The sequence below is a fragment of the Tauraco erythrolophus genome, chromosome 8 (genome assembly GCF_009769465.1).
Source record: "Tauraco erythrolophus isolate bTauEry1 chromosome 8, bTauEry1.pri, whole genome shotgun sequence".
Classification (NCBI taxonomy): Eukaryota; Metazoa; Chordata; class Aves; order Musophagiformes; family Musophagidae; genus Tauraco; species Tauraco erythrolophus.
Window position 1 is genome coordinate 42,396,065 of NC_141472.1, and position 24,168 is coordinate 42,420,232.

The following is a 24,168-nucleotide window of genomic DNA, read 5'->3' on the forward strand; positions in this document are numbered from 1 at the left end:
AGACCAGTTGGCACTGTGTAAATTCAGTGATCTTAGATCCGTATAAAATTGTAAGGCTATACTGCTATTGCACTTAAATTTTTTACTTATTAAATTAAGATAACTTGCAAAGCAATTTGAAGTGTTTAACTTCTTGTTAATGTCTGGAGGCCTTAAACAATTTAAATCTTTTCTGTTACATGTTAGAAACTTCTTCGGCTTGGAAGAGTTTGGGGGTTTTTTTGTGGTAGAGAAAATTTTCCATAAAATCTTGTAATAAAAAAATAAATTTACGTGTAGCTGAGCTGTCTGTTGACTACTACTAAAAGTCATGTTCTGGAATCCGTTTTCTCTGTGTGCTCTGCTGATGTGAAAAGGTGGAGCTGGTTAAATTCATTTGTTAGCTGCTCTAAACCATGAAACATTTTTCTGAATCTCTGGATGACAGCATTAATGCAGCCATTCATTGAATTGCTTCTCGGAAAACATTTTAGAAGCAAGAAACCTAACGCACTTTGTATTTTGAATTTACATTGTAGATTTTGGACTATAACAAACTTGGAGAAAAGAGGTAAATCTATGATTATTTTTTAAAGGATTTGTTGTTGCAATAGCTTTCTGTCTTTAATCCTTCAACATATATTTGTGTATTTAACTTTAAAAAAAAATTATCTATTTTTTACCTTCTCCCAGTGTTGGAGTATGCTTGTTTTTACTGCATCCTCTTTTTCTTCTATAATAATGCTTATAGATCAGATATGGGATAAAAAATTACGTCTAGGTTTGTGGAAGTGTTGAGGGGAGGAGTGTGTTTTCATGGGGGGGTTGCCAAGGCCATTCTTTGTAGTTTTGTTTTCATTCTCTTCCCTCAGGAGCTATTTGATTATCTCAATAAACCAAAGGGGTAGTAAATTTATGACGCTGTGTATTAAGTTTTTTTTTCTGAAAAATTATTATAAGTTTTTGATGACGTGATGTTTCCTCCGGTTTTTCATTTGCAGTTTGACTAGCTGATGCTTTGTCATACATTGGGACCTTTAACTTTTCGTTTGGGAACCCGCCTTGTTCTTCCTTGTTGGTGAATTCCGTAGAGTAAAAACAACATGAAATTCTATCAGATAAAAATTACTAGTTCTGTTTTGCATAATAAAGCGTGCAAACCAGACCAATAAACCGGTTACATACCTCTGTCCTTTTGTTATTCTTCAGGTGGCATAATTCTGTATTGCAAAGTACTGCATTAAAATAGGAATTGGAAGATACACAACTTTTTATTTGTAGTCAGCTGCAAATTGAAAAAAGTTTAAAAACAGCCAAGCAGCTGGTGTTGAGTGACACAGTGTCAGCAGCCATTTCTGTGGTGGTCTGGGAATGACTCTTTTTATTCCCAGTGATTAAGAACTGTGGAGCAAAGGTTCTTATTGCCTCCCTGGTAGCTTTACACCAACTTTTTCAGTATTGAGAACACTGAGTAGGCATTTGAGCATCTTTGTTAGGATATGGAACAAAATATCAGAATGTAATTAACTCACCACTCTCAGATGATTCTTATGATCATAGAATCACAGAACGGTTTGAGTTGGAAGGGACCTCAAAGATCATCCAGTTCCAACCCCCCTGCCATGGGCAGGGACACCCTCCACTATACCAGGTTGCCCAAAGCCTCATCCAACCTGGCCTTGAACACCTCCAGGGATAAGCTGGAGATGATGTTAGAGCCAGCTGTTAGATGATCAGCATGCTGTAGGAGATGTTTAACGTGAGGCTTTGTGTCAGCTGTGGCTTGTACCACAATCATCGCCACTGAATTTGGTGATTATTTTTTTCCAATTACGGAGCGCTGCAATGAGACAGCCTGCCAGAACGCGAGAAACCATCACTGACGGCCGAGTCCCAAGGCAGCCCTACCTGCTACCTCCCTCTTCCATTAGTACTTATATCCTCCCTCTTCCAAAGCTCTCCCATTAGTACTTACAACCTCGCAGCTCACTGAATGCAGCGGGATGGCATCCTGCTGTAGGAAATAGGCTTGGTTTTGGTCATCCCCGTTTTTGTGACATCAGGAAATCCATCCAGTGACCTGGGCTGTCTGCCAGCAAGACCGTTGTGGATTGCTTGGTCATGTGCTTGGAAGTGCTCTCTCCTGTGGCTGAAATCTTACCTCGAGGGAGGGGTTCTTAATGTTGATGGGGAGGTGGGTGTGCTTCTGGCCTCAGGAGGGCAATGGGACCGCTGAGGTCCAGCCTGCTGCTGGGGAGAACAGTTCCTTAGTGCCAGCAGGGAATAGGTGTGGATTAGGAGAACTGTCCTCATTCTTACTTTGCATGCACAAACTACCAGCTTAAGTATTTGTCTATTTTTAGATTTTTAACTGAAAAAGTCTTGTGTGACTAGAAGTGCTTCCATATCCAACGCTTGCTTACTAGCCTGTGGCCATACCCGTCAGTGATGTTCTCTGCCAGCTGCAGCTCTCTCCAGTTGGCTCTACCATCATCAACAGCCTCCCTGGCGTGTGCTTTCCTTACTGTGCTTCTCTGAACGAGGTGGGGCCTGAAGAAATACACTGGGACAAGTTTTCCCCTGCTGAGACTCCACAGAGAGATCCTAAAGAGCTAGAGAATCATAACCAGGAGATGGGTAGCAAGAGAGAGTGACTTCAGCTGGTATCAGAGTGGGATGTGTTGCCATGTTTAGGAGAAGACTTGAGCAGGAGATGACTAAGAGGTTCAGGACTGTACCAAGTGCAGGCTGTCTGCTCAATATGTGAGGGGGGTCAGATCCAAGAGGAAGAGTGTGATGAGGAGAGGAAAAGCTGAAGGAATGAGAGGAGTTGTTGATGAGAGAGTGAAGGAACCAGCAAAAGCCCTGAAGGCACCACAGCTGCTTCTGCCAGAGGGGTAGAAGGGGAGACATGCACGAGGATTTATGCTGTACTCCTGTGTCAGTAGTAGTAATCAGATTAAAAATATATTTTAATTATTTAATTACTTTGCTTTTGTAGTAATCAGATTAAAATTATATTTTTCCTGTACTGCCAACTTTTTGTGCCTTTTCATTTGATTCTTGGATTAGGATTTATTTTTTAAAAAAATTGTGTATGGTATATAATGTGCATATTATGTATTTACATAAAACATTATATAGATATGAATATTTTTTGTATTTCAGTGCAGGTTTGTGGTCAAAGTGAAGTTTCAGGAAAAAATCAACTCTGTCAAATTCTGCAGCAAGTATAATTATTTTTATGATCACAGCAGTGGCCGGAGCAATACATGATGTACATGTCAATAATTGCGCAAAGTCATCATAAAGCTTCCAAATGAGTAAATCCATGAAGATATCATGAGGTCTTAGATATGTTTATATATTAACTATTGTCTGAGGGATTTTTGTCATCTCTGGCCTTTTCACAGACTCATAAGGCTTCAGAGAACTTTGCAGCAAAGAGGTGAGTTTTGTTAGCTCTTTGAGAGGACGGGTACTTTTTTCCCCAATGACGTTTGGTACGTTTGTCATTAAAGCAGATTAATAATATTTCACGTTGTCTGTTTGGCCTTTGCTGCTACTTGCAGCAGGTTATATATATTTCTAAAAATCAGAGCAACGTTTGATGATTTAGTACCATAGCACTTAGATTTTATGAAGTCTGTTTTTAAGGTATTTCTGTCGAAGCTTTCCGAAAAATTGTTCGATCCTAGGCTAAATTTCTGGAGAATTTTGATCTCTCTCTATTAATAAATAAGATGGGCATTTTTAAATGATCAAACAGATTCAAATAGTAGGGCATTTTATATAAATATAGACTCAGTAGTGATCCAATGTGAATTATATGAAACTCAGTGGGAAACCATCTATTAACCTTAGCAAGAATAGAATTAGAATTCCAGAAACTGAATTCTGCTTTAGGAGTCCTGCATCAGGGGATTATTAAAATACTGTCCTGATACTTTATGAATGAATTGGACAATTAGTAGTACTAATTAGTAGCAACGTCAGTTTGAAAGAACTACTTAGAGGAAGCACAATGATGAATATTCCTCGATGGTGACGGAGGCAGCCTTCAGTGGGCAGCGTGGTACGTGCTGGGTAGTGAAATGAAATTCCTTCACTATGTAAATTTATTTTGAACTTTCTCAGCCTTTAAAAAGTTTAGTCATGAGAGAATTGTGAAGCAAAAACCTTTTCTTGCTTTTTTTTCTTCTTTTTTTTTTTTTCTCAGCGTCTTTAAGAATTTTCGATTACGTCATACTGGAGCAGTAACAACAAAAAAAGCATTTGTATATGGTCATGTTCGTGTACCTGGGTGGGGTGATTCCTTTCTATGTGAACTTCAGATGGACAACATAATATTTCAAATTTAGGAGAAAAAAGATTTCTCCGCCATCAGCATTGGTTATAGCCTGAGTCCAGACCAGAAGAAAATTTATGGAACGAGTCCGTGCTGGACACCAGTCACCAAGTCCTCCCATTTGGTGCGCTGGCAGCATTTGTCCTATATGAGAGTTGAAAATAATCAAGATTTGCCAGTTATGGAAAATTGTGCCAAGAATTTTTAAATAAGAAATAGCATAGTTTAGAAAAGTTTGTCATCTTCTTTTTGTGGCGTTTACTTTTAAACAATGGCATAATGTCATGTCTGAAAGAAGAGACTTTATTATGTGATGATAAAGTATCTTGGGGCAAAAATATAAACTGTTAGTGTCCTTGCTACGATAAAATTCTTCTTTCTTAATGAGCTTGAGGCTTTGGATAAAAGATTCATCTTAAAGTCCAGGTATCCTTTTGTGCTGCTCCTTATGCTGTCAGTATGTTTATTCAAGTACTTGTTCAGCAGTTCGCCTGCTTATGCCATGTTCTTACAGGAACCAAAAAGCTCACAATCTTGGTGTCAACACAGATATAAATATATAAAATAATCTGCATCAGAATATAGAAATGGTCAGATTCTGGTGGGTTGAGTTAGCTCTTACCTATGACAAAAGTTTTCCAGCATGGTGTGGAAGCACACGAGCAGCTGGAGGGGCGACAGGAAAGCTGGGCAGGAGGAAAGAGTGGGTCAGCTGTCTTCAGGATAGCATTTGTGCCTCATCTATGTCAAGCATTACCAAAAAAATGTACATTGATATAAATAGAATGCGTATAACATTTGTTATTGGCCTTTATGCAATTTGTAATTCTGCTTTTGAGGCTGTTTCTGCAAGTTATATACGTTACAAAGTGCAAGAGAGGTTGAAAGTCATAATCTAGGACTACTGACCCCGCTGACAAATTCTCTTTATTAGTTTCTGATGTCCAGATATGATGCAACAGACAAATGAAGCCAGGTACAAATTTTCTATTTTCCTGTGTAGGAACAAAGACAACTGCATGCATTTGCTGATAGTGGAAAACAACATTCCTATCAAAAGAAAAATATTTATTTAAAAAAAAAAAAAAAACACAAAACAAAACTGTATGACTATTGTCAAGTTTTGTTATGGATCTTCCTTCAGCGGATGGCAGCGGAGTTTGCAGTTGGTCTGGTTGGGACCCCTGGGCTGGGAAAAAGATTGTTTCTCTTGCTGGGTTGTTGTAACAAACATGTTCAGTTTTGGGTATATATATTTCATATGTTCAGACTTTGCTAGCCATAGAAATCAGGAAGAAAAAGGATTACCGTTGTCCTCTCCTCGTTAGAATGACTTTTTACTGGTAACTGGCTCTTACGTGCCTTTTGAAATACCACTGTGTTTAAGGTAGAGACAACTACAGAAAAAAATTCAGTTATTCTTTAGTTTACAGTAGTGATGACTAAATAAAATTTAATTTTTGACTAATTCATTCTTTTGTACCTCTGACAACATTTGTTTAGATAAAAAAGGAGGGGAAAAGACACGTTGGTATTACACAGAACTAAAATTATTTGTTTATTATCTCAGCTCCTATCAGTTTCACAGTTATCTCTGTGTGAAGTTAAAGATCAGTGAAGGAGAAAAGTGGATTGCCTTTCCATCGTGAGCTAGAAAATAGAAACGTGCATACAGCAGGTATGCAAAGGAGCTAATGGAAATAAATCACAAGTTTTTAAAATGCTGTGTTAGCAATGAAAACAATTTTTAAATTATTCATTAATTTTTAATTCTAGGATGTTTTCACAAAACCAAAGTAAATCGGAATGCATGACTGTTTGAAAGAACCTTTAGCCTGCCTACCTTACAGGTGCAAATCTGGACTATTAACTTCATCAAAATACCAGGAACAAGGAAGCAGAGAACATATTCCTGTTTAATGTACAAAACACGGGCAGACGCTTGCCATAGCAACCAGCAGTTAGGTGAGACGGGCGCTCTGGCACAGGGCACTGCTCTGTGCTTACCTCTTTATTACCCAGGCTCGTACACGGGAGGGATTTTCTTCATAGTCAGAAACTGATCTCTTTGTCAATTTGATTGTTTTCCTTCGGTTTTTAAATTGCCGGGTGAAGATGGCATGTGTGCTGTTTCTGAATAGTGGTGTGCACCTTCCCTGTCAAAACCAAGGCTTTTTAGAAAATAAAAAGTCTTTTCATGGCTGTAAGATATATTATTAGTACTTGTCACTTTCCTTATGAAAGTATCAGGTACGCAGGGTTTATAGGATTGAAACTATTGACTAAATCGATGTCTCTGATTTTCTCTTCTTACAAATTAAAAACCCGTTTTGTTTTTTTTTTTTCTCCTGTAACTGGAGACAACAAAGTAGGTAGTATCCCTTCTTACATCTTTTCTGCTCAAAGCCACATCCACTCAAATGACACCGTTGCCGAATCTGTGAAAAATGTCAGCGTGTTACCCTTATAGCTATATATCACATACGTAAAACAAATATGTTAGTGTGTTAGCCCTATAGCTATATATCACATAAGGAAAACGAGTGTGTTGGTATGTTAGCCTTATAGCTAATTGTTAAATTAGCTTCTCTGAAAGACCTGCCTCTTGTTACTGGATTCCTTGTAGCTTTAATGTTTTTCACTTGCTATATTTAGTTGTTAGGCAGTTAAAATGCATTTTTGGAGTTATGTTAATATGGCCATCTTATTGTCATACAAAAGAACAGTACGTTTGGAAAAGGCCATATGTTCATGCAAAGGTAGTCTTGGAAAGTAGGATATTTGTTTCTTATTTTCTCACGTCATTTCTTATGTTTTAACTCCATTTTCTCCAGATACCGTGTCTAGGAAGTACTCAGATAATAGATGTGAATTCTAGTCAGTAAGGAAGCAAGATTATTATTTCCAATGGCTTTATGACTTTAGTCAGATTTTTTTTAGACGTGCATACCTGCTCTTTGGTGCCATAACAGTTCAAGTTTAGAATTAGGATCATACATTTTGAATATGTAGACAACTAAATCTTACTTTAATTTAAACGATGAAATATACTGAGGCCCTCCTGTGAAAACAGGAGGCTAAAAGGTATTTTCGATGCTGCAGTACTCCAAAATAAAATAAATGAGCAAACATACTGAATTTCCCCGAGCACTTTGAGCGGCCATGAGCCAAATTCGCTGCTGCTCTTTCCACTTGAGGTTATTCGTTCCTGTACGTGTGCCACTCCTTCCTCAGCATCTAGTCCAGCACAAGCATTCCTCCGGGCACAGAGATTAGGGACCCGATCTGGGTTAAGGCTAATCCAGCAGGAACACGCAAATCGGCTCCCTTATCTGATTCCCTGGAGCTGCAGTAGCCTCTGCGGAGGAGAGGAGCAGTGCCTGGCTGGAGCAGGAGCAGCCTTGTAGCAGAGGGTTGAGTTGTGCCCTCTGACATGAGTAAGGGGCTACACGTAGGTATTTCCTCCTCGAGAAAGGTCCCAGGAATATAAAGAAGTAAGGAACAAATCTGTTGTCCCTACAGTTTTCTAGCTGCCTGCTGAGGAGCTGACCGAACCCTGATTTAAGCCAGATCTTCTGGATTGACTGAGGTTCCAGATCTGCACTGAGGGGAACCTGAAAATCCTGTGATCCCTGTAGTTAGTCCAAGCATAATCATGCAAAGATATTTTAACCAACTGCTTATGCTGGTTATAAGAATAAAATGAAATACAAGACTCTGGTTGGGCTGAGTTCATGGTTCTCCATCACAAGTTCGAGTCGGAGAATTAGTCGTAGCTGTGTTTGTTGTAGGTGAAAAATCTACAAGGCATTGTAGGGAAAAATGCCTGCAAGTCTAAAATCTGATTTCAATGGTGTCTAAGATACTTGGGCGTTTTTTATGTTATAAAACGTGTATATATGTGTGTATATATATATGAAGAGAGAGAGAGGTGTATATAAATTAGATAGAAATAAGGAAAACTGGGCATCTTTTCTGCAGTTCTAGTTCTCTGAAGTTTTGTGGTAGATCTTCTCAAGACTATCTCATTAAAAAGTCTCTTTATCCATTCTCCAGCTGTGTGGGCTCTATTTCTGCAGCCTTAAATTCTGTGGAAGTGTAAAGCAGTGGAGGATACAGTCAGTTGGAGCCTGTCCTTGGACAGTAGGGTATTCTTCTGATTTTGCATTTATGGTCAGTGAAGAGAGAGAGATCCTTCTAGAGGTTAGTTCAGAATACAGCTGAATTTAGGATCAGATTAGGTTAATTTATTTTAAATCACACTTTGAACTCTGCCTTTTTTCACTGACTACTGAGAGTGCCTAGGTAAACTCACCAGTTTGGTTCAATGTTTGCTTTTCTGAATGTGTCCATGGTTTTTGTGTAGTGAAGCAGTCTGGTAGAGAAGCCCTGCAGTCCACATGAAGCACAAGTATTGGTAACTTGTCTTTCTACAAATCTTGTTTTAATACAACATGGTTTTTATTGCAGGAAGAAGAGGCTTTATCATAACAAAACGGGCAACGCAACATAAAGACTTGAAGAAACAGCACTTCTCCAATTCTTTCCAAAACTTCAGAGACCCACCAAAACCTGGTGGATTACCTCCACCAGTCTTCCTGATTTGAAGTAAGTGAATTCTCTCTTCGCCGCTCGCTCTTTTCCTGTCACTTATGTATGGATAGTAAACACTGTGATTTTCAAATTTAAAATTGGTTCCTCTCTTTCCTTTGTTGTGTCAGAAGATAACAGTGGGCTTTCCGTGGGGTGGTGTTATAGGCAGTGTTGTTTGTCTGCTGGTAGTGTAGTGCCACCACGAGAAAATAACAGTATCGTGTTTGGTCTTAGTATTATGGAGGGTGATGCAGTTACTAAATAACATTTTGTGTGAGTTTTCCACTTAACAAAATGAAAATGGCAATTATTGAAAATAAAATCAGACCAGATGCCTGTAAACAGGTCTCTAAGCTTTTGCCATTGTTTTTTTCGATCATGGAGACAGTGGCTCAGATTTGGAATATATTCTTTTGGAGGAGTGTTTTTCAGTTATGCTACAGGGTAAATGGGAAGAATAACCTGGTAAACAGCCAATAATCAAGCTGATTGGTTTAGAAGCAATACATTTAAAACCTACCTGAAGAAAAAAGAGAACTGGCTGACTGCCATTCTCTTTCACTAGTCATTTGTGACAGCAGACAATTGAAAAGTTTTTGGGGTTTTTTTTTGTGTTACTGGAAGATCATTTTGTGGTATTTTTCATTTTTTCTTATGAAAAGTAGAGTATCTTTAATTTTAGATGCATCAAATACCATAGTTGTAAGAATATTGTATGTATCTGAAGAGATTAGATGGGGACAGGATTTTTTTAATCTGTTAGCACAGACTTGTTATGTAAATAGAAAGCTCACAAAGAGAACGAGACAGCACACGCGCTCAAAAAACAGATGTCTCTTCCCCAGAAATACATTCACCGTCAGATTCCTGCAACTTGGTGAGGACTCATTGGGAAGTTTATTGTTATGGATATGTATGCAACAGAAAAATAAACATATTGCAGTCACTGAGTGAGGCGTGTGCTTATCTCTGAGTGATAAAAATAAACTGGTCTGCTCACGCATGGGGCCGCGCTGTTTAATAACAGCGAGGACGGTCTGTGACAGTCACCTTCTTACATTAAATAGCAGACTTCAGAATATAAAGGCCTTTTTTTCAATGTCAAGTGTCCATTTTTTTGATTGAACAAAATATCCCTTGCAGTTTTTTTTACAAACACTTATTTTTTTTAATTCTCTGCCACAAAAAAAAATGGTAGTTCCTAACAGGCAAAGAAAAATAGGAAGACTGGCTTAAAGGAGGATGAGAACAAGACTTTCAGGAAGGAAAAAGCGATGTAAAGCCTGCTGAAATAGCCACAAAAATTCCCCTGGCTTGCCATATAGGAACCTTTTGATTACTACTGGTAGTCTACGCTTAGTATTTATAAAACTGTACTCTGTAGCTGGTCGTCTGTGTGTATGGTGCTGGTGTTCTGATGCTGGTAGGTTTGTAAGTGGCATATGCATAATCAAGGTAATGTCTGTTTTTTTCAGCAGAAGCTTTAATTACATCTTTGCTTACACGTTTCCATTTCCTTATACTCAATATGGACAGTTTTTATCATTAATTTATTGTTATGATTTTATTTAGATATTTTAAGTTAAAAGTCAGGTTATTTGTTTGAATTCATTTTAATAACATTTTTCTATACATTTCCTGAGGCCTTTATTAGAAGCTTTTACTGATGCTACTTCAGTCCTTCGTACTGCCACATGACCTAGTTATTTTAAGCCCTGGTACGACTTAGGTTTCATTCTTGGGCTATTTCATCCATCTATTGAAATTGTTTCCAGTAAATTAGTTTTACAGTGTTTGCTGTGATTAGCATTATATGCTCAAGGGAAGTTCTTCATAAAAATGCCTCTTATCAATACCTTTCAATGTGTTTAAACATTAATAAATAATTCTATCTGAAGAATGCAATATCCAAAGTGAAATTACAATCTAAAATATATTTGTATGCAAATTCTTTAATGGTAGGTTATATCATCTTTCTCTTTGTTTTGTTACTCGAAAGATAAGCTATGTTGTGGAGCCATGCATTGTTATTTGTCTGTAATTTTTTGAATAACCTACATAAAAATGTTCATTCTTTGAAATACTTCATGCAGCTTATATACAGTGGAAACAAGTTAAAAAATTATGTCATTTCTACAATTGAAGGAGAAATTCTTATGTTTAAATTACGCCATTTATTTGTTAGATTTTAAGATTTAGCATTTCTGGAGTAATTTGGAAAACACTGGCAAGAGCCCAGCCTTGTGAGTGCTGTGGATGCTTCACAGGAGGAAGTTCAGTGTGTCTCAAACTCCATGAGATTTGTGTCGTTCTCCTTTCACACTACACCTGACTTTGTTGTGCGTAACCTTTGCTGCAGCTCTGTCTGCTGAATTCCCCGATTCTTCACCTGCTAAAATGCAGTATTTTTTTTTTCACTCATATATATTCAGTATTTAGAGGCCCATGACTCCTTGCACTTCTAAGCTCACAGTTTTGTTTATTCAACAAGTTAGTTTAACCCTTTCAACTAAGAGGAGGCTTTACTTTACTAATAGCAATCATATTAATTTTGTTATTATGTTTTATTGTAATCATTTTAATAATATCTATGGACTGGATATATCTTGTTAGTATTCTACACACATAAAAACATTCAGTATTGAGAACAGGTAAGCTCTGTCATGTTCTGAAGCAGAAATGTATAGTGCTTAAACATGGCAGCTGTCTACTGCCCCAGTCTTCGAGAAAATCTAAACATATATTCCTAATTTTATAGAGGTGTTCAAAGTGATATTCGTTGGGGAAGAACTTTAGCGAGTTAGTAATTTTTCTTCGAAGTAGTTTGCATATGGAAAAACTGTTCGCTGAAAGCTTTTTTTATTTTTTTTTTAATTTATTTACTTTTATTTATTTATTATTTACTGGATAAATGCAGTCTGAAACAACCAAGACTCTCTGGTACCTGTTTTTACAAAACGCTGTGCCCCAATTTTACCCTTAAATTGGGAAGATGCTGATCAACTGGTAACTCAGTTAAATTAGTGGTAGTAATAGAATCAATGAAAACCAAACAGCAGGTCGTCACCAAGAAAGCAAAAAGATTTTGCTTATAAACTTAACTAAGATAATTTAATAATCATAGTAAGTACTGTATTTGGTATTTGCAGCCAATGTACTTTACGTAACTTATGTGTTTATATCCTGTTTGTTTTGCTTATCTGAAATTTTTCATTCAGATTTTGCACTAACAGGTTTTCTGTTAGGAGAGCAGGTTTTAACAACATCCAAGACCTTTAACTATGATGACAAATGGCTTTAAAAGAGATTCCAAATACGTGATCTGTAAATCAGAACAAATTCATTAGACTTTCTTTAGGAGTCAAAAAGCATTCATTGGCTATGTTGCATCTACTTTAATCAAAGATTTTTTTTTTTTTTTAAAGTAAAATCCCCAATAATTCTGGATTTGTGAAACATGTATTTCTGATCCCTAATTGTGCCCTTTCCGAGTCCTCAGACTTTCAGTGTAAAGCTTTAAAGGCCTACATTAACTCTTTTGGATATGCCTTTAATCTAATGAGCTCCAATCCATTTCACCTCTAAAAGAACTAATTAATTGACTTAAAGTCCTGCAAAGACTGTTAACTCCTTTCAGTGTCAGAGAAATTGAAGCTGGCACCATCAAAGCCTAAGGCTGAGGTGCGTTTTGGCGGTGATTTTGAAGGAAAGGGCTCGGTAACGGGCAGATGTGATGGAAGAACTCGGATCCTGTTTCAGCTGGGGATCCAGCAAAGACTAATTTAACAGCTCATCAGCAGTACTGGTGGAACCTTTGGCATAACCCAGGCCATTTGCAGTATCATAACTCTTTAAAGCGTAGACTTCTTGCCTCTGTAGTTGAAGGTTTTTAGCATGCATCAGTACAACTCAAGTTTCTGAAGACGTGGCCTTTTTTGTACGCATACTAGTGTCATCATAAAAGTCCACACACTCATTTTTATAGAAATCTACTCATTCTTGTGGAGAGCGAACCACCGTAATGTAGTAAAAGGGTTCTTTTTTTATCAGATCCAGTCAGAGCCATCCTACCCTTCTTTAAAAGCAAATATTATTACAGTTTATACTACAAAGTGAAGGGATAAGGGCTTAGAAACCAATCAAGAAAAGTGAAATAAAAACGTTTGGCTTATTCTTTAATTTTAAAAAATGCAACTATCTCAACAGATGTAACGTGGGGTGCAAGAGTTCCTCAGATGAGGGGTGCAGTAGGACAAGGAGCCAGCCTCGATGGACATAGCCTATTCTCGAGATCTAAACAGGAGACTGTCTAAAACAAAGCTGGAAGTGCATCAAGAATTTTAAGAAGCCTAAAGATCCCCGAGGTAACTAGAAGCAAGACCATGCGGAGTAATGTAGGTAAGTATTCAAAAGTAAATCAATGCATTTATTAAGCTGAGAAACTTTTGATTTTATTTTGATGGGTTTATGCTGTGGTAGTGGGGGTTGTTACAGAATGTATTTCAAGTGATACAATACAAAATATTTGAGCCAATGTTTAAAAAAATTAATCGAAAGAACAGCAGACATCTTGGACATTTAATGATGCTGAAGTAGTAAAGTAAACAATTTAGCAATTCATGTCTTTATGCAAGATAGACAGTGCACCCATACGTGGACCTTTTTGATAACAGAACAAAGAGGAAAAAAGCGTTCTTGACCTAGATTTAACAGATTATACTGAAACAGCATACGAAGCACAGTATTTTAACAGTAATAAAATTACCATTTTGTGACAGTGTGATTCATATGGAGTATTACTCATAATTAGTAGTAATATATTTTGACATAATGAAACAATAGAACTCCAGTTATCTGTATCAGAAAATATTCAGCACCATTCTTGACCTAGATTATCTTGTAGTAGCAAAGTGTAGCTGCATTGCCCCGAGATGAAGCCAGAACTTTACAGTGAAATGTAAAATGAAATGCTCTTATCCTTATACATTTTCATCATCAAAATACAAGGTTATACCATGTCAACAACCAGCAGATGGAGAAAAAGAACGTCCCAGGAAGCTCAAAGAACACACTAGGAAACTGAGCTATAAATACCAGGCTAATTCCATAGCTTTAAGATTTCTCCAAAGCTTTTTTAAATCCCTCCAGAAAAGACTGAAGAGATCCCTAATCTGAAGTGCCCCAGTTGAAGAGATGTGTATGTTTTTATTTTTAAATAAAATTATGTTAATCCACAAGAGATTGTTTGGACATCTTAACGAGTCAAAGTGGTATCTGTACTGTATTCATTGCATCAAAACAAGGCGTTTAAACACGGGGCATGTTTTCATTCTTGTCAGTACTTTCTTCTTCAGAGAAAATACAGAATTCTGTCTGATCACCCCTGGACTGATATGTATAATATTCCCTCAGAATACTTGATATTCACAACTCATTTTGAATCTCTATTTTTTAGAGGGCTTTCCCTTTCAGTAGAGGGAGATAAAAGAAGAGCGGTCTTATTTGGTAGGATTTTAGGAAAATTTGGAGTACCTCTTTGATATTTATTTTCCTTTGCATTTTTAAATTGTACCTATAGAACCTAACATTGTGGCTGTCTTTAGAAATATTTGTTTTTCTGGCTTCCATACTTAATATTCTAAATTCTTGGAAGCAGACTTTGAGATACCATGGCATTCTAGGGAGGGCGTTATTCTCATGTTGTAATTGAATTTGGTGAATCTGCGATGTGAAGAGGTTCTGAGGCAGGTGCCTGTAAGAAAACCTGGATTGTGAGATGAGTGGATTGTTGAGTGTATAAGCAAAGAGTTTCTTTTTTCCGTAATGTTGGATGAGAAGAAGTATACACTTGGATTTCTGAAGCACTGTGTAGTGTTTCCTGTTGAAGTTAGCAAAACCAGTAGCTGGGGATGTCATGAGACAGAATTGTCATGTAACCATAGAATGATATTGGTTGGAAGGGATACCCAGAGGTTGCACAGAACGGCTGAGATTGGCAGGGACCTCTGGAGGTCATCTTATCCAAGCCACCTGGTCAGGCAAGGTTACCTAGAGCTGGTTGCTCAGGATCATGTCCAGCCAGTTTTTTAATATCTCCATGGATGGACACCCCACTACCTCTTTGGGCAACTCGTACTAGTGCTCCGTTACCCTCACAGTAAAATGCACTTCCTGATGTTAATGTTAATGCCAGTTACCTCTTGTCCTGTTGCTGGACACCACTGAAAAGAGCCTGGCCCCATCTTCTTTGCACCCTTCTTTCACATATTCATACACATTGAGAAGATCTCCCCAGAGTCTTAATTCTCCTAATATGTATTCAAAACTTTCCATGTTGGACATGTCTGCTGCTTGTCCTTCAGCTGTCGACGTCAGAGGAGATTATGGCTCCATCTTCTCCTTAGCCACATGTTATCTAGTTGAATACAGCAGTAACATCTCCCCTTCACCTTCTCTTCTTGAGCCTCTCCTTCCGTAAAGATCTCTTCAGTCCTTAAAAATGTCTTTTACTTTCTGCACTCATGTTTTGCTTGAGAAAATGCATTAAAAATATACCTTTTTTAGAAACTTCTAAGTTTCCATTGCATATTCTGTCTCTAAGACGAAGATAATTGGAGGAAAAAAAAAATAAATCACAAATCTTCGATTCCTAGAGCACTGGAAATTTTTACAGTGTGTAGTACCAGTGTCTGACATGAGACTCAGTATGTGTTCACTGGCAGTGAGACCTCAGGTAGAATGTATTTTACAGTGCTGGACACTGCCCTTTAAAGAAAATTTATATTAGCCAGAAGAAGGCAAAGCAGAGCAACAAGCTAGTGACAGATTTAGAAAGCAGGACTGTTAAAGAACAGCTGAAAGGATTGGGTTTGTTTATTCTAGGAAAAAGAGAACACTGTAGGATGGGCATAAGGCTTTAAAAAGATAAGAGGTTTTTATAAAAGCAGTGGTGGCAGGTGCTCTGCAGATAAAAAAAAAAAAGTTCAATTTGCACAAGGAATAATTTACAATAGATGTAAGGAGAAAACAGTCTAAGCTTTTTTGTTTTACCTCATATCTGACTGCCAGTATGGATGAACTGGGATATGTTACCTATAACTGTCGTGAAATCTGGGATAGGAAATTTTAAAAACGCATAAACCAGCAAAGTTCAGAGATGATCTTGATAATTTTGACTTTCCACCACTGGCAGTGGGGTGAGCAGAACGGTCCCCTGAGATCCCTCTTCAGATCCTCCGTTTCTGGAATTCTGTCAGCTTAATTGTAAGATCAGCTTTGTTTTGTTTCCCTGCAAACTTTTTCTGTTGCTGATTATATACTTCAGTATTTAAAGTCTTGATGTGTGGCAGTTTTCTTTACAAAAAAAAAATGACCCGAAGGACCTTTTTTCTTAAATAAAATGCTTCGAAATGCTTTGAAAAGTTCGTATTTAAAAATGGAGTGAAATTCAGGGTCAGCAACTTTTGGAAGTTCGCCAGCGATTTCCTTGAGTTGAGATTTCCATTGAGATGGCAGTCTGAAGTATAACATAAGGAATAAATACATGCAAAATGTGGGAAGCTATCATACCTGTTCGTCATTTGAATTCATATTTCTCAGATTTCTCTGCCAAGAGTTTATGGCATTTGTTTGTAACACTAATGACTTTGTTTAGGGAGGGTTTTTTTTGACAGGATATATTCGTATTCCGAAATTAATTTCTTTTGATCAAGCCTTAAGTATATTGTGATGAAGAGCTGACTAAATGGTTCTTTGCCTGCGTTTTTTCCAGTAGCTCACTTTTTGGATCGTGGTGCCAGAACATGCTAAATATCTGTGTTACGTCCATACCATCTGCATTTCCAGAGACATTTTTTCAAGCCTATTCAGAGAATAAAGGATTGTTTGAGCTTTAAGTTAGTATCTGGCACAACACATTGTCCTTCAACTGGGATGAAGTAGTGCATTTTCTAGTTTCTCATCTTTTTTGGAGCTTTGTTCTTAAATTCTTGGACATACAGCATCCTTAAAGAGACACATGGATTTAATTTCTGTGTGCCTGTGGTCCTTACTCTCATTTTTCTTTTCTCTGCTTTGATGAGCTGGTGGAATTCTCTTATACTTGTCGAGCTTGAATGTGATTCACCCTTTTGTTTGGCTCCTTCTAAAGAGAATGAAACCTTTTTTTCTCTTGCTTAGCGTATGTGCAGTCTATTGCACATGCAGTAAAATTAGGTTTTATAGTGCATCAGGTGAGCAAAGCCATGGATACCTGGCAGGAGAGAGCTGAGCGTTGTTGCCAGGTACCATCTCACTCTACGTTAAACCTGCTGATGTTGTCTTTGGATGGCAAAACACCTCCGAGGAGCGTTTCACAACCCCTGTACTGAAGTAGAGAATAGAATGCTTTTTATTATCGCAAAAACAAACGTTTCATTTTCTAGGAGCCAGGCTGCAGTCTTCACAGTTTATTGGACGATGAAATTTATCCTTATTAAGGTGTCAGTGTGAATACGTCTGATAACCGTTATATAAAAATTCAACCCAGAAATACTCAGACACTAACATTTAGATACTTTGCTCATTTTAGTAGCTAAAAATACTTTGGCTTTCTTAAAAGTAAATCTCTGAGTGAAGGGGATGGGACAGCCAGACAGCAAGGAGCTTTTTCATTCATGAAGCACAGAATCTTATTTGAAACTAGTGGGGTGTGTGCAGTTGAGAAATTTATCATCTTTGTTGCTGGAATACAGATTAAACTTTAGTAGAGTAGATTTAAAAAAAAAAAAAGAAGTTGTACATTAGCATTTTCTTAAATATTATTTTTTCTCGTGATGTTTTATGGAAGTGAAGTGTGTACAAAATACGAAGTGGAAAGGTATGTATTTCAGAGTTTCAAAGGAGAAGTAACGTTCTAGGGAACCTCTCAGTGTTTATAAATATGAAGAAATAATGAAGAATCATTTAATATTGAAATCTTAACGTCATAAGTGGACTGTATTGCTTACTTTTGCTTATCTTCTGTTTCAACTGATTCTTTGTTTTTCAGCTTGGAATGAACAAGATGAACATATCCACCTTCAATCTAATGCTTATTGAGGGAAAAGGTCAGGCTTTTTTTTTTTTTTTTTTAATCCTGTGCCCTACTGTGAATTAGTATATTAAAAAGTACTTTATGTTTGCATTACTTATTTCATATATCTTAAATAACAAGCCAAATGTGAAGTTTTAATATGAGGGTGGGAGAGTATTTTTAAATCGAATGGTATATTCATAAAACAGCTGACTCAGACCAGCGTAAGTAGAAAAAGAAGCTATAGAAGGAAAGGTCATGTATACAAATCTTCATAGAGGTTTGTTTGAAAACGATTAAACTCATAATTAATGGACCCTCTTGTGTATCAAGAAAGAAATATTTGTTATCATTTTCATGGAGTAAAGGCATTTAAAAGGATTAAAATCACCCACTTTTTTTTTTTTAAATATCCTTGAATTTCTGGCTCCTCTTTTAGAAAACAGAGAGAACTGTCTATCTCTGAAATAAAACAGCAGGAGCAAATTCTCCAAATCCTTACACATTCGATTAGTAGATCGCTGAGAGACAGTGAGTTATAATCTACTAATGCTGAGATTGATCTCTCATATTGGACAGTTTGCAGCATATACCAGATTTCAGAGAGGCAGCCCAAGCTCTCAAGCACCGTTATATTTTTGCCAGATAAGGCTGTAGATTTTGCCTTAAGGTGTCTGAACAGCTGATTTTCATGTTATCATATTTTTTTAATATCTTAAGAGTATTTCCATGAGGGAAATTGCTGAGTAGAGATACATAATTCAGTAAACAATTTAAAAATAGCACTTGGAGAAAAAATTCTGTGTGTCTAAAAATAGTACGGTCATGTGACTTCTTACTTTAGCACAAAAGCATAATTTACAGGTTTAATTTGCAATCCTACTATGTTTCTGACATTCTCTGGCACAGAAACTCAGTCTGAATTATTCAGATGATTTAAATATTGCTGTGTCCTGAACTTCAGATGTCTAATACAAAGGAGGTTTGTATAGTTTATTGAGGCCTCTGCATTTAAGACATGGGAGTAGGATTTTCATTTTTACCATTTATTGCTTAATTTTTGATATCGCAGTGCACCGTCAATGGAGATCTGGGGCTAATCTGGGAATTGTTATGCCAGCAGGTCGGAGCCTTTCACCGTATTTCCAGCAATCTGATTTTTTCTCTTTTTTTACCCACTTATCTAAAATCTAATTGAGTTTCCATGTTCAGGTTTTGAAGTAGTTGCATTTAAATATTCTTTTCTTGTAATGATAACTTTTTTGTTTTCACAAATTTATATTTCTATATTAAATTTATATTGTTATACATTTATGGCTAAATAATTTCATAATATCATAATATTACTGTGATATTATTGTTATATCATAAATATCACTTCGTAGATGTGTTGCTATTAGAGTTTTAATTCTATGTTAATTTTAACTTCCTTATCAGTTTTTTGGACAAATATGAATGCCTGCAGTGGTCTTTTTCTAGTGTGTTATGTTAGTGAGGGCAATCCCTCTCTGACAAAGCAGATTTTTTCTCAGTATCCTCTTCTGTTGTGGCAGTTGGTCTTGGAAGGTATGGATTCTCTGTCTTGTAGGCACAGATTGCTTTTTTTTCTTCCATGGGTTGCAGTCATCTTTTTTTCTTGACGTGGAGTCATGGTAACTTTCCCTAATAGACTCTTACAGAGCTTGATAGTCTCTTATAGGATGACAATTGTGTAGAAAAGTTTCCATATTATAACCATGAAAGATATCTGAAGCCACAGAGAATTAAGATTTACTCATGCTTGTTCCAAAATACTCAATTCCAGAAAAGCATTGCATCAACAAAAGCAAAATAGAATCATAGAATCATAGAATGGTTAGGGCTGGAAGGGACCTTCAAAGGTCATCTAGTCCAACCCCCCTTCAAGGAACAGGGATATCTCCAACTAGATCAGGTTGCTCAGGGCCTCGTCCAACCTGGCCTTGAACGTCTCCAGGGATGGAGCATCCACCACCTCTCTGGGCAACCTGTTCCAGTGTTCTACAATTCTCATGGTAAAAAATTTTTTCCTAATATCCAACCTGAATCGTGGCTTTCTTATGACAAGATAGATTTTGGAGGAGACAGAAATTCCCTTTCAAAGAAAGCCCCAAAGAAGGGGCCTTCCCACTTGCAGAACTGATGAGGTATCATCACTGTGTGATGAAGTAAGAACGAAAAGAACTGTAGAAAAGCTGTTCAGAAAGAGTTCAAGTAAAAATTCTCTTTTTAGTATAGAAATCTTAGTCCTTAAAATCCTCAGCTAGAAACCTTGCTTTGCAACTCTTCTCTGCTATGTAATACTTTGCTTTCTGTCTTGTTTCAGAGAATAAAACAAAAAACAAAAAAAAAAAACAGTTTGTATAAGATTGTTAAAGCTCTATGCCTGAAGATTGAAACAAGACCATTGGAAAGTAAATGTATGAATGGCTCTTAGCCATTAAAAAAATTAAAAAAGGGAAAAAGAGAAAACATCTGAGCACAGGTTTGCTTTTCCTGGATTTGTAGGTTGCTGAAGATGGACATCATATACTATGCAAGTTCCTCATTTCATTATACGAGTTCCTCTAAATTGGCAAAGTGGATTTAATAATGTTTCTTCACTTCTTATTAACATAAAAGTTACTAATATTGTATTTCAAACTATTCCCTAAGAAGGGTTTTGATAATGGTGACGTGATGCTTATCTACAGAGTAACTTGGTTGATTTAAATTGCAAACCAAATATTAGACTTAGATTTTTAAAAATCTGGGTGCTTACATTATTTTGACCGTAAGGTAGGCCTGTCTCACACGCATACAGTTGTGACCTATTTCCCTTGTAAAGAAAAAAAAAATTACGTGGTGGAAGGCCTGAAAGAGCGTTGAGACTCTTCTGTATTCTTCCGTGGACTCTCTCAGATGACTGTTGTGTTTATTAAATTCTTACTGAGCAGACAGAGCTGAGGTTTAAGAAGAAAATTTGTTTCCTGCCATCTTTTTTGGTTGTCGTGTAGGTCGGTTTTACTTTTTGTCAAAACCCTTTCGCAGATGCCATGTGTATGTGTGTGTGCACACGTGTACACAGAGGAAGTTCTTGAAGGGATCTACTTTCTCCATGCTTTGAATGGAAGTGAAAACCTCAGTTGCACCCAACTCTGGGAATTACACAGATAGATGTCTTAAAGGCAGTTGTACTTTGAGAAAGTTTCAGGTTTTGGTACTATACATAGACTAAATAAAGAATCCTGAAAGAATTGCGCTTCTTCCCAGTTCAGCCATTGCCTTGGACAGCTATAATGACACACCTAAATCTCCTAAATTGAGGGTACACTGCACCTCAGTGAACTCCACTTTTTACCTGGCAGGAAGGATAGCGTATGTAAGGGTTACAACTTCTGATTACTTAACAGCGTGTTGGTCCGAAGTGCTCCAAGAGGAGAGATTTGTATTGTGTGCTCTCAATGATCAGCCAGAATATGTGAACATAAGTCAGTCTTTCTCCATGAGAATCTCTTCCCTATCTATCCATGACACAGCTGAAATTGTTTTATTAGTGTAGATTCCTACCTGGTAGCCTAGTGACGGCTTTGGTCATCTAGCCTGGCAGCACAGGAGACCAAATACTGCTGGGTTCTGTCCATCCACATGAAGGTACACAGGGCTGGCTTGTCCAGTGGGCTACTGGTACAGGTCGGTGACTGCAGATCTAGAGACAGGTCCAGTGGCCTGGACTCTTGACATTTTTTTGCTATTTATGAGTGAACTCATCCAAGTAGCTATCATTTTATAGAGTGGTTAAGTTGGGGTCTTCCGATCCTAAAAAGTTCTACACCGTCAAAAGTAGTATAAATTAGGACTGCATAAGCAATGTTATAGTACAAAATAAACCTGTCCTTGACACAGTGCAAAATAATTTAATACCAAAGGTAGCTGGACTGATATAAACTGACTCGGCACTAAGGCAATTTAAAATGTATCACTTTAATTAAGTCGTTCGGTGCAGATCAATTTTCTGGTTGTTGCAACGTATTCTTAACACTCTGTATTTATGAGTAAGATGAAGATGTCTTTCTCAATCCAGGGGCCAGAGTAGATCATATATACAGCTGTGTTATAGTCCTGGATACCCAGACAATGAGATAAGATTGCAGGAATTTAAAGTATAAAGGTTTCCTTTCTACTTTAAATGTATTAAAATATAAAGGTTTCCTTTATACTTTAGGCACATTTGTTCATTGAAGCACTTGCCTAAAAATAGGGCTTCATAAAGTGTTCAATACCAATCGAATTAGTCAAGAGAATGCTTCTTTTCAACATGGAGAGCATTCCCAAAAAGTGATGCGACGTTTGTATCTAATAGGATGATACAGGAGAATCCTAACAAATTGCTTTGATAGACTTAAGCAGATTGATAATGCGCAAGCGATAACTAAATAAAAACTCATTTTAGCAGTGCGTGGTTTGGAAATAATGCTTTTTAAGAAGCTAAAACTTCCTGTTAGTTCTAAAGCCCCAAGACCGTGATTTGAGGGCGTTTCTATTTCTGAATGTATTTTGTAGGTTTTCTGTGATCGAGAGGAAAGCCTGGGAAGTGAGATTGCAATTTGTGTCTACGAACAGTGTTTCATGTAAGGTGTAAGTGTTTGCAAAATTTATACCCCAAATCTGGTCATTCCATAAGTCAGCACTAGGTTTTCTGCATCAGAGAGGCATTGATTGTAGACCTCCAAGTAGCCTTTGTGATACATGGAATTGGTTAGACATACCTAAAATCACATGTAAGGAAAAAGTTAATAGAGCATCTTTGCAATATTAGACTGTCAAAATTTGTCTTAACTGGCTTTGTCCACTTCGTAATAAAAGAAATGTTGTATTGATATTCGTATCATATGTGATAGATCCGAATCCAGACTGTTAGTATCTAATTTAAATTTCATTTTACTTTGCACCATGTTTTCTGGTACAAAGTTTTCTTTTTTTACCACTTCATTAAAAAAAATTGTTAAAGGAAACATTAACAACTGAGCGTGCAAAGAGGCTTCCTAAAATGCACCATTCCAAAAAGTGAGACAGTTGCATTAAAAATTGAAAACATACTTTCAGCATATGAAAATTAAGGAGACATTTTCCATGGGGGGAGGGGTTCGAGGGGGCTAAAGGGGGAAACAATTTGGTGTAGTTTTGCGTAGTTCTCCAATGAAATATTTTGAAGCGTATTGTAATGAAACTGGACTGCAAAACAAATCTAAACAGCATGTCTTGGCGCACAGAAAAAAGAAGTAATTGATTTAGATGTGGAAAGTTGTGTTACTGGTGGTGAGATAACACGAGTTGTCTGGAGTTGTTATGAGATTACGGAGAAGGGGTATTTATTACATGGGTTGATGAAAATCAGGCCTTTGGATACAATCCAGTGTCCAAAATACTTTGGATTTTATCCAAAATCCAAATACTTTCTGTCTCAATCCAAAATACTTCGGATAGAATACTTTGATGGAGAAGGGGAAAACGGTACATCAAAAGAGACGGGATTTTTCCTCAATCGAGTTGGAACATTCTGGATTGGTAAGAAATGTAGAGGTTTGAGTAGTCAAAGGGATGCTCTGTATGTCAGAGCGTTCGCGATCAGGCTGATCCCTACTGGGATTTAAATGTCTTTTTTCAGTGACAGAACAGTTTGCCAAACCTCATAGAGCAGTGCCACCATCCCCTCCAGTTGTCCCTTTAAACTGGCAGCCTCTCGTCTAGGCTGCCTCGTTGTATAAAATGTGTTACAAAACCAGCCTACACCGTGCGTAGGGTGAAAAAGAGCCAGACCCAGCCTGGTTTAAGTGACTCTCATCCTCTTTTTTTTCCACTGCTGTCCTCCTTGGCTCCATTTTCTTTTTTTGACTGATGACCACTTGTTGGGAAAACGCAAAGGGCGTCCTTTGGTGAATCAGATTTAAGAGGATTAACTCGTCTTTGAGAGACCCGTACTGTGCTTAACTTTTCTACAGCGTTACGCAGTTAAATAAAATAGCACATAGCAGCTCTGCACGTGTGGTTTAGCGAAGGATTTCTGTACCAGAACATCAATGTCAGCCTCTTGCTTTTGCCAATCGTGCCTAATAGGAATACACGATGGTTACAACATGTGCCCGATGTGATACTGCCTGCAGTTTGTGGAAATCTGCACAGAACCATGCTGAGGTTT

General features: G+C 37.4%; 1 protein-coding gene across 9 annotated transcripts in view; it reads left to right on the forward strand.

Moving 5' to 3' along the window:
- Positions 1–3,396: 3,396 nt before the first annotated feature.
- MBD5 (methyl-CpG binding domain protein 5) overlaps positions 3,397–24,168 on the forward strand; it is a 70,520-nt gene continuing 49,748 nt past the window's right edge. For 7 of the 9 annotated variants that reach the window (XM_086615805.1, XM_086615814.1, XM_086615813.1 and 4 more), the window contains exons 1-4: positions 3,397–3,427; positions 8,798–8,935; positions 13,127–13,318; positions 17,949–18,006. The gene's annotated coding sequence lies outside the window, so the exon portion shown is untranslated. Of the gene's footprint in view, positions 3,428–6,198; positions 6,293–8,797; positions 8,936–13,126; positions 13,319–17,948; positions 18,007–24,168 lie in introns of those variants that run through there. The other 2 variants (XM_086615806.1, XM_086615811.1) reach the window with 2 other exon arrangements.